General features: G+C 39.1%; 1 protein-coding gene across 3 annotated transcripts in view; it reads right to left on the reverse strand.

Moving 5' to 3' along the window:
• Positions 1-636, reverse strand: part of AGL (amylo-alpha-1, 6-glucosidase, 4-alpha-glucanotransferase) — a 70,141-nt gene extending 69,505 nt beyond the window's left edge. Inside the window, exon 1 of one of the 3 annotated variants that reach the window (XM_012458462.3) lies at positions 537-636. The gene's annotated coding sequence lies outside the window, so the exon portion shown is untranslated. The other 2 variants (XM_064370212.1, XM_012458461.2) reach the window with 2 other exon arrangements.
• Between the last annotated feature and the right edge of the window lie 10,699 nt (positions 637-11,335).

Here is an 11,335-nt window from a genome sequence, read left to right on the forward strand (position 1 = left end):
AATTAAGATATCGAAAATAACTATTGCCTTAAACTCTCCAGAGCTGACAGCGGCACTTACATGTTCGAAGTGTGTTTTATCCCTAGCAGAGCAATGAAAGAGAATGAATCTTGTAACAAATAAGATTCGAGAAGGCAAATTAATAGTTTCCTGCCTTTGAGCACAACGAATAAGACCGAAATAAAAATGCTGTATTATAGATTCTTACAATTAAAAAATTAAAAACCTAGAGCATTCTCAGAGAAAAGCAATACATTTACGAAAGCCTGAAGTCAGGGGGACATTCCCGGCCCCAAGCCACAGGGCTCTGTAGACTCCGAATGGCACTTCAGCTTACAAGAGATTAGTCTGCTCAAAGATAACAGGTGGGCGATCTCCCCATTCCCAAATTCGGGTCGCCAGCCACCAATGGGGAGATGAGAACAGAGGGAAGCAGTTGTTGCCCCTGGAATAGCTGCCGTAGAAGATGTACAGAGCGAGCTATAGATAGAAAGAATGCGTTTCCCCGCGAGGCCAGCGGCATTCCTAGCACTTACGCCGAGCAAGTTATACGTGCAGCTTCTGGGGCACTGCAGGACCCGCGACTCCAGTGCTGGGGTCGGGGGAGGGGGCCGGGAGAAGGGGAAAGGCTGGCTACCCAGCGGCTCACAGAAGCCGCAGCCCAAGGAGGGCCGGGCGCCGTGAAGGGCAAAGGGAGGGGCGGCGGCGGCCCGGGCAGGGCCGAGGCGGCTGCGTGAGGAACAGGCAGCGTCTTGGCGACTCCGCCTCGCGCAGGTTCCAGGGCACACCCAGGACCCCACCAGGCCTTGCGCACACTCGCCCCAGGTGGGAGCGGACCGTCCGCTGGCCCACTTCCGGGAGACTTGCCCCGCTCGCCCCGACCGCTGGTCTCGCGAGAGAGTGGGCACCGCACCGTCTCTGTCGGCTCCGGGCCCGGGGAACTGGAGGAGGCTGAGGCCGAGGCCGGGAGCCGCGATTTCTCCTCGCCACCGGGAAGGTGCAGCGGCTGAGGCGCGGTCTGCCTTGAACAGCTTGCGAACTCACTGTTGCACATTGAAATCCTGCGGTACCAGGCTGAGAGCTAGGTTGAGCTGCACAGTAGGATCTTTTGGTGGGAAGGGCTGAATGGTGAGGGGCAAATGACCCAGCTTCCAGTGCCTTTTGTATCACCACATGTTTTGTTTCTTCGTTTTAATATTTTTAACTTGGCCTAAGTTCTCAGAGCCCTGACTTCTAAGTATATAAAATAAGAGACCTGGCTACACCATTGACATTCCATCCAACTCTTGTCCATCATTTCTAGTGCTACTGGACAGGACACATGTTACTGATACAGACACGGTAAGGTGTGGCCAGTCTGCAAACCACTGAGAGTGCAAACACCACTGATACTTAACGGTGTCCGGGTGTACCCAATATAAACTAAATAGACCTGGAGATCGTCTGAGATTAAGCTACACTGTTAGGCCAGTAACTCAGGACTTTTTGCAGATGCTTAAGGAGATTTAATGCCTGAGGGTAAAGGAAAACCCATCTTCCAGGGATTTTGGAGGGCTCCTAATGGTCATGAGAAAATGAACAGAAGATTTGGTTAACTAAGCCTTGTGGGGTGTGGAGAAGATTCTTACATTCTTTATTGTGGAATGACTGTAGGTCCAAAGAGGATATAGGTTTAAAAAAAAAAGAAACAAAAAACAACATACTGAGACGTTTGTTTCTGTAGATTTCTGAGAATGGCTAGTTACAAATGGTCCGTAACTGACTTTGGGAACCCACAGCTCATTTTCTGGCCTCTATTATTTGACAGGCACATAAGGTACTGGGAATGCAACAGTAAAACAGTCACTGCTCTCAAGGAACTGCTACATTTTATTCGTGAGAGACAGATAAATAAATTATACAGGATATAATATATCCTAAATAATAGGAAGGATATATTATAATATCCTAAATAATAGGAAGGATATATTATATCCTATATGTAATAGGAAGGGGGAAGTATGGAAGAGTAAGCCGAGAGAGGTTTACATTTTTAAATACAATTTTCAGTAAAGTGCTGCCAAACTGCGAGAAAGAAGGAAGAGGATGTCTGAGGTAGAAGGTTACATGTAGAGGGAGGTATAGGAAGTGCAAAGTCCATGAGGCAGGAGCATACTTGGTGAACCGAAGAAGGTCGCCATAGCTGAGTGAAGAAGTGAGTGGTAAGAGATTAGGACAGACAGATGGGGCAGGAGAGGGGCTCCGGAGCACAGGTGGGTGACCAGAACTTATAAGGCTTTGTAGGCCATTGCAAGGACTTGGGCTTTTAAACTTTAGGAAAAAAGGAGCCATGGAGATTTTGAACAGAGGAGTGACATAATCTGATTGACCTTTTAAAAGGATCGCTCTGCAACTTTGGGAAATAGTTGAATACACTGTAGAGTGGAGCAAGGAAGGAAGCAAGTAAACCAGTTAGCAAGCTATTTTAGTTATCCAAGCAAGAGAAAGTGACTTGCGTGTGTTTTGGGGGGGCGGGGGGGGGGGGCAGGGACGTGGTATAGCAGTGAAAGTGGTGAGAAGTTGTTGAATTCTGGACTATTTTTAACGTAGAACCTACAGCATTTGCTAGTGGAGAAAGGAGTCAAGGATGATTCTAAGACTTTTGGCCTGAGGGACCAGAGAGCACTGTTCAATAGAAATATTAAGTGCCACATAGGTCATTTAAAATTTTCAAGTACCACATTTAAAAAAGTTTTTAAAATACAACAATTAGCTGTGCATGGTGGCACACACCTGTAGTCCCATCTTCTCTGGAGGTTGAGACAGAAGACTCACTTCAACCCGGGAGGCAGAAGTTGCAGTGAACCCATATCGCATCACTGTACTCCAGCCTGGGTGACAGAGCGAGACTGTCTCAAAAAAAAGAAAGAAAGTTTTGAAAAAGGTGAAATTAATTTTAGCGATATAATTTGCTTAACTCAATATATCCAAGACATCATTTCAACATATAACCAATAGACAAAGTTATTTTGTTTCATTTGAGACAGGGTCTCATTGTTGCCCAGGCTGGAGTGCAGTGGCACAATCACAGCTCACTGCAGCCTCAGCCTCCTCCCTCAGCCCCCTCATCCATCCCCAGTAGCTGGGACTATAGGCACTTGCCACAATACCTGGTGCCATATATGTGTGTGTGTGTGTGTGTATATATATATATATATATATATATTTTTTTTTTTTTTTTTTTTTTGGTAGAGATGAGGATTCACTATATATCCCAGGCTGTTCTCCAACTCCTGGGCTCAAGTGATCCTCCCACCTTGGCCTCCAAAAGTGCTGGGAATACAGGTGTGAGCCAGCAGGTGTGGTAAAAAAATTTATTAATGAGATATTTTACATTCTTTTTCCATACTAATTCTTCAAAATCTGATGTGTGTTTTATACTAACAGCATGTCTTAATTCTGACAGCTATATTTCAAGTGTTGAATAACTTCACTTGGCTGGCAGCTACCATACTGATAGTGCAAGTGCAGAAGTTGCCATTTACTGAGAAAGGAAGAAAAAGAGGAAGAATAGGATTGGAAGGTGAAAAGCAGGAGGCTGTAGACATGCTAAGTTTGAGATGACTTTTAAACATTCTAGTGGCGATACTGAGTTAGTATTTGTAGCTCTGGTGTCCGAAGTAGTGTTTTTCAAGTTGTGAGCTGTGACCCATTGGTGAGCTTAAAAATCAATTTATTAATTGTATGTAACCTGCAATTTAAAAAATAAAATAGAAAAGATCCAAATGCATTACATTTGGTAAAAGTATTATTTCACAAAACTTATGTTTCTGTTACTTATGTTTTGTACTGATTCATGTAGTCTTACTGGAAGGATTATGGTTAAAAACAAGATTGAAAGTGATTGTTCTAGATTGCATGCTGTGTGAAATCATAATTCATGATTTATGAAGTGGTGCCTGGTGTTGAGTCCCAGCTCTGCCACTAACTAGCTGTGAAGCTTTAGATGGTACTCAACCTCTTTGGGCTTTGGTTTTTGCAATTATAAAATGGGGATGAAAGTAGTATTTATTGTTAAGTAAATGAGGGCTTAGAACTGTGCCTGATAGATACTAAGTACTACTGTACATACAAAAGTTAGCAGAGTGAGGCCCTGATCGTGTTGTGAAAACAGATAACATTTATGTTTGTCTTCAAGTTATCCCTTTCCATGCTCCTTCCCACTTTCAGTCTCTCCTATGACTATCTCATTACACTGCCCTACTGTTGATCACTGTTCTCCAGGGCTCCAAAATTAGCCTTTCCTGCTGTCCTTCCTCCAGCAAAACTCTCACTTTAATGCCCGATGTTGCAACTAGATATAAGGAGTAAAAGGGATCGATGGCATTAATTCCTTTAGTAGTGATTTATCCTCACACAAATGCTTGAATTTTAAATTCAAATGATCTTAATCTTGGAAATTTCATATTTTGAATGAAAATGAAGACTGTTAAGTAATGGAACCATGATTAGTATGATGTGCCTCTAAGATTGATTTTACAACCTACATAGTGTCCTTTTAAAAAAAGAAAAGTCACAGTATTGTATTATTTATGAAGTTCTTGGAATGCCAATGAATTTGCAGTCTAGGGCTACAGTGGTGCCATGTGCAGCCCTCATTTTAATGCACATTTGTCATGTGCCTGTCCTGTGCATGACAGTGATCTATATATACACAATAATCTCATGCTGTAGTTCAGGAGAAGGCTCTCCTTGAGGAACATCTGATGGATAACCTCAACTATTTGGCAGTGACTCTAGTGCTTTCTAACACATTGATGTTAATGCACTTGGGGAGTGGGAGGAGGGCTGTGGTCAGAAGACACTTTCTCCAGGTTTGGGTGTTATGTGCATATGCTTTCTGAAAGGAAAAGAGTTATTTGGTGGTATTATTTATAATTAGGTCCTAATCCCATGACCTTGTGGATCTGAAATGGATGGGGCTGCCTTATATTTGGTTTTTATATTCTTTGGCATTTTCTGTGCACTTTATTTTATGGTGCACCATTATTATAATAATTTTATTACAATTTTTATATCACAATTTTATTTGGTAAAATTCAGAGTCGTGTTTTCAGAATCCCTTCTAAATTGAACAATTTATTCTGTACTTTTGAAATATCCAGAAATAGCTAGTGAGAAGCAAAAGGGAAGGTGGAAAAAGAAATAGAGTTGAAATTGGAGAAGTGGAAGACTTGAATATAATGATATAGAGGTATGGAAAATCGGAGAGAGTTTTTAAAAAATGAGACAGAAAACAGGCTTCAGAGGCAAACAAACCTTGGATTAGTTTTAATCACTCTGAATCACAGTTGATTCACCCATAAAATGGAGAGAACAAGACCTCACTTGCAGGTTTGGCATGAATATTAGGTTAAAAAAAAGAAAGCATTTGAAGCATCTATTATAGCACTTAACATATGGTAGACTTTTAATAATAGTTTTTTTAAAAAGAAGAGGTTGGGCCGGGCGCGGTGGCTCAAGCCTGTAATCCCAGCACTTTGGGAGGCCAAGGCGGGTGGATCACGAGGTCAAGAGATCGAGACCATCCTGGTCAACATGGTGAAACCCCGTCTCTACTAAAAATACAAAAAATTAGCTGGGCATGGTGGCACGTGCCTGTAATCCCAGCTACTCAGGAGGCTGAGGCAGGAGAATTGCCTGAATCCGGGAGGCGGAGGTTGCGGTGAGCCGAGATCGCGCCGTTGCACTCCAGCCTGGGTAACAAGAGCAAAACTCCGTCTCAAAAAAAAAAAAAAAAAAAAAAAAAAAAAAGAAGGGGTTACATCTAGTTGTCCTTGCTGTGTTAAAGATGGTATGATAGTCAGACAAATCAGATGAAGAGAGGTTCCCAGTGCATGGCAGAGACCAAAGGTTTCAGAAAGTTTTTTACTTTGTGAAGAGGGGATATAAAAGTGAATTCAGAGCAAAGTCAGAGCCAATGTTTCAGCCCAATTAGAAAACAGAGGAAAGGCAGAACCTGAGAATGAAATGAGGATTAGTCAGTATACAATAAATATTTTTTAGAAAATGTATAGAGATGTACATAAATTGAGGTAAATATAGCTGTATTTCTATTCAAAACAAAACTTGAGCTCTTAGAGTTTGCATAGAAAAAATCCTTTAATAATTTCTAATCATTGATAAATTAGCCAAAACAATGTATGGAATGCTTTGAATGCATGATAGGAGGATACTCAAGAGGCTTTTTTTTTGGTGGTGATCTTTCCTTATAGAACCATCAGATCTTGTGAGACCTATTCACTAACACAAGAACAGCACAGGAAAGACCTGCCCCCATGATTCAATTACCACCCACTGGGTCCCTCCTACAACATGTGGGAATTCAAGATGAGATTTGGGTGGAGACACAGCTAAACCATATCAATGGGTATGCAATGATCTCTTTGAGACCATACTTTCAATTCTTTTGAGTATATATCCAGAAGTAGAATTGCTGGATCATATAGTAATTCTATTTTTAACGTTTTGAGGAACCACCATAAGGAGTTCCACAGTGGCTGTAACATTTTATATTCCCATCAACAGTGCACAAAGATTTCAATTTCTTAATATCCTTACCAACACTTATTTTCTATTTTTTGTTTTTTTATAGTAGCCATCCTCGTAGATGTGAGATGATATCTCATTGTGTTTTTGATTTGCATTTCCCTAATGTGTAGTGATGTTGAACAATTTTTTATATGCTTACTGAGCATTTGTATATCTTTTGGAGACATGTCTATTTAAGTCCTTTGCCCATTTTTGAATTGTTTTTCTGTTGTTGAGTTTTAGATTAGTTCATTACATATTCTAGATATAAATCCCTTATCAGATGTATGATTTTAAAATATTTTCTCCCCTTCTGTAGGCTGTCTTTTCATGCTATTGATAATGTCCTTTGATGCACAAAAGTTTTACATTTTAATGAAATTCAATTTATCTATTTGCTTTTCACCTGTGTCTTTGGTGTTATATTCATTGCCAAATTCAATAGCATGAAGCTTTTGTACTATATTTTCTTCTAACAATTTTATAGTTTTAACTCTTTTGTTAGGTCTTTGATTCATTTTGAATTAATTTTTGTATATGGGTTTAGGTAACAGTCCATTTTCATTCTTTTGCATATTTCAGTTTTTCCAGCACTATTTGTTGAAAAGACTGTCTTTTCCCCACTGAATGGTCTTAGTATTATTGTTAGGAAACATTTGACTATATATACTGGGGTTTATTTCTGGGCTCTCTATTCTATTTTATTTGTCTATATATCTGTCTTTATGCCTGTACTGCACTGTTTCAATTACAGTGAGTTTTAAAATCAGGAAATGTGAGTCCTCCAATTTTCCTTTTCAAGATTGTTTTAGCTCTTCAGGGTCCCTTAGGATTCCATATGAATATTAAAACTGATTTTTCTATTTCTGTAAAAAAAAAAAAAAGGTCACTGGGATTTTGATAGGGATTGCATTGAATCTGTAGATCACTTTGGGTAGTATCGACATTTTGACAATATTAAGTCTTCTAATCCATGAACATGGGATGTTTTTTCATTTATTTATGTCTTTCTTTATTTAGCGTGTTTTATAGTTTTCAGTGTACACGTCTCTTACATTCTTGGTTTAGTTAATTCCTATTTTTAAATGCTATTTTAAACAGAATTGTGTTCTTAATTTCTTTTTGGATTGTTCGTTGTTAGTGTATCAAAATGCAGCTGATTTTTGTGCATTGACTGTATCCTGATCCTTTGCTGAATTCATTTATTCTAAGTTTTTTGGTATATGGTATCTTTAGAGTTTTCTACATATCATATCTGTGAACAGAGAAAATTTTACTTGTTCCTTTTCAATTTGGATACCTTTTATTTCTTTTTATTGATCAATTGCCCTGGCTAGGACTTTCAGTATGTTGACTAGAAGTGGTGAAAGTGGATATCCTTGCCTTGTTCCTGACCTTAGAAGAAAAGCTTTCAGTCTTTCACTATTGAGTATGATGTTTGCTGTAGATTATTTTACATATGGCTTTTATTATGTTAAGGTAGTTTTCTTCTATCCTAGTTTGCTGAGTATTTGTATCATGAAAGGATGTTGAATTTTGTCAAAAGCTTTTTCTGCATTGAGATGATTGGTTTTCATTTTTTATGTTTTACATTATTTTTTTGAGACTCACTGTGTTACCCAGGCTGGAGTGCAGTGGCATGATCTCAGCTCATTGCTACCTCCACTTCTCTGGTTCAAGCAATTCTCCTGTCTCAGCCTCCCAATTTGCAGGGACTACAGGTTTGCACCACCATGCCTGACTAATTTTTCTATTTTTAGTGGAGATGGGGTTTCACCATGTTGGCCAAGTTGGTCTTGAACTCCTGACCTCAAATGATCTGCCTGCCTGGGCCTCCAAAAGTGCTGGGAATACAAGTGTAAGACACAGTGCTCGGCCTCTTTATTTTTCGAAGGACATTTTCTTTTCCTTTTGAAGTACCATGGGAAAGGCTAAGGGACTTGAATTTGCTATATCTCATAGCAGCATGGTAAATTTATGGTTAGTATGGTGCTAACCATGATGAATTTACCATCTTTTCAAAAGCAGACCTCTTCTCATTAACTTTGGTTAGGTTTTTTATTCTCAGTTTTGAAAAGGAATTGATTTGATAGCTGATTTTCTATGTCCTTTGCCCAGCTTAGAAGGGTGGAAAACAAACCTTTCAAAACAAAGCTCTCAGAGTGGAAGAATTCCTAAGAATGTGTCAGGTATCCTGACCTAACAATTAAATATCTGTCCTACCAGTGGGTGAGCTTATTGAGAGGAAAAAATGTCTTTTCTCTGGAATCCCCAGTACCTACAACATATACCTGTTGTTTAGAAAACAGTAACATCTTGGGAAGGAATCCAAGAACAGTGTATCACTTGCCCTTTCTTCCCTCTCTTTTCCCCAAGATAGAGTACATCAAACTCAGAACTTCCATATTGTTAATTTACTGTGAAGTATAAATATGAAAACATTTGAGTTCTACAAATAGTGCAAAAGTGAACAGTTATGACATTTGACAAAATATTGTTGAATTGAAAGGTTTAGAATTTGGTATTAAGAAAGGATTGCACTCTCTCGTGTACTCCATGTCATAATAGATTGCTTTCTCTTTTCAAAGCTATATAGACTCACGCATTATCCACTTCTTAAGAGTTAAGTTGATAGATTGTCTGAGGGTATTTGGCTAAACAGTCATTAAAGCCTGAATTGGAAAATGAAAGTACTTTGACTAACCCCTCAAAGTAGGTCATTATTTCATACAGGTCATCACATAGTACATTATGTAAAAATAAAAATACATGAAGTATAATCTGTGAGTGATACCTGTATAGATTCTCAGTTTGATGACCAATGCAAACTAACTTTCCAGAGCACTTGACAAAACTATTCCACTGCCGATCAAGTAAACTTAGGGGAAAGGTCAGTGGTATAACTACAAAGGCCAATCTATTTTGACTACCTAAGGTTTAAAAAAAGCTCTCTTCTCAACTTACAGTGACTGTGGGAGTCATTTTCCTGCTTACACAGTGGTAAAGGTTTTGTATATCATAAATGCAACATAGCAAAAACTCAACAGAACATTAAATTAAATTAATCAGCACTTTGAAAAGTTTATTCCAAACATAGAATATATATTGTCGAGGTAAATGATTACTTCATTGATTACATAGAAACATACTAATATGTTATTTTCTATGTTTAAAAAGTATTTTACTGGAAATAATTTATATAGAGATTCAAGCATAATAAAGTTACATTTTTAAAAGATATAAGGCTTAAACTGGATAATAATGGTATTTTGAAGTGCATATGTATAAAATATACATTAAATTCAGAACCAGTTCAAAATTTAGCCTTTGAACTGATTTTGTAAATCATGCCATTGTAAATCATGCCATTTTTATTTAATCTATCCTGTAGGATCCTTCTTGACTTATCTCCTTCCTTTTTTTTTTTTTTTTGAGACAGAGTCTTGCTCTGTTGCCTGGGCTGGAGTGCCATGGTATGACCTCAGCTCACTGCAACTTCCACCTCCCAGGTTCAACCGATTGTCCTGCCTCAGCCTCCCCTGTAGCTGGGATTACAGGCATCTGCCACCATACCTGGTTATTTTTTGTTTGTTTGTTTTTTAGTAGAGACGGGGTTTTGCCATGTTGGTCAGGCTGGTCTCAAACTCCTGACCTCAGGTGATCCACCTGCCAGGTGAGCCCTTGCACCTGGCCCTTGACTTATCTCTTTGCTTCTCAAGGCTTTTGATATTATAAATTAATTTTTGTGTTGTAAAATAAAACTTTAAAAGTCATAAAAATTTGAGATACTTTCTAATTCTCTCATGTTATATCTTAATAATAAAACTAAAATCAAAATGTCAAGCAACATTCTTGCATTCATAATTCTGAACTGTTTAGAAGGCACAGTGACATTAAAGGATCACTAGGGTGCATATCAGGAAAGAGGACTGCAGATCATGCTGAGCCACTGACTAGCTGTGTGGCCAGCTACTCTCAGAGCCTTACTTTTGTATCAATACCATGATCTCTAATAGAGAATGCATAAATAAGAGAAAATGTACATCATGAGTAGAATGTACAATGAGGTACTAGCCATACTTCAGAAATCAGAGGAATTTGTGCTAAACACAGTGCTGATGATACTGAATTTTAGGAAGACTTGAAGGGCTTTTGGGCAACCTAATCCATGAGATAACTGCTTGCTGGGCAGAATATCAAGGAAGCACTGGCATGCCCTCGCTGACTTGCCCTCACTCAGTGATGTAAGTAATCATGGATCATGGGATGAGAAAAGGCTTTGGGGATGTTGAGATTCCCAGCAGGTCATCCTCTCCCAAAGAAGTTACAGGAATCCTGGGGGACCCACATGGGAACCAAAAATGTAGGAGAGAGTTCTGATCTTTAGTCCATTATTGCATTGTTTTCTTTTTAATTTAATTTAATTTATTATATTTCAATAGTTTGGAAGGAACAGGTTGTTTTGGTCACATGGATAAGTTCTCTAGTGATGATTTCTGAGATTTTGGTGAACCAGTCACCCAAGCAGTGTACACTGTACCCCATGTGTAGTCTTTTACCCCTCACTGCCCTCCCACACTTCCCCTCAAGTCCTCAAAGTCCATTGTATCATTCTTGCACCTTTGTATCCTCATAGCTTAGCTCCCACTTGTAAGTAAGAACATACAGTGTTTGGTTTTCCTTTCCTGAGTTACTTCACTTAGAATAATGATCTCCAACTCCATCCAGGTTGCTGTGAATGCCATTTTTTTTTGTTCCCTTTTAT

Source organism: Aotus nancymaae, unplaced genomic scaffold (assembly GCF_030222135.1).
Source record: "Aotus nancymaae isolate 86718 unplaced genomic scaffold, 86718_ANA_hifiasm-v0.15.2.pri h1tg000103l, whole genome shotgun sequence".
NCBI lineage: Eukaryota > Metazoa > Chordata > Mammalia > Primates > Aotidae > Aotus > Aotus nancymaae.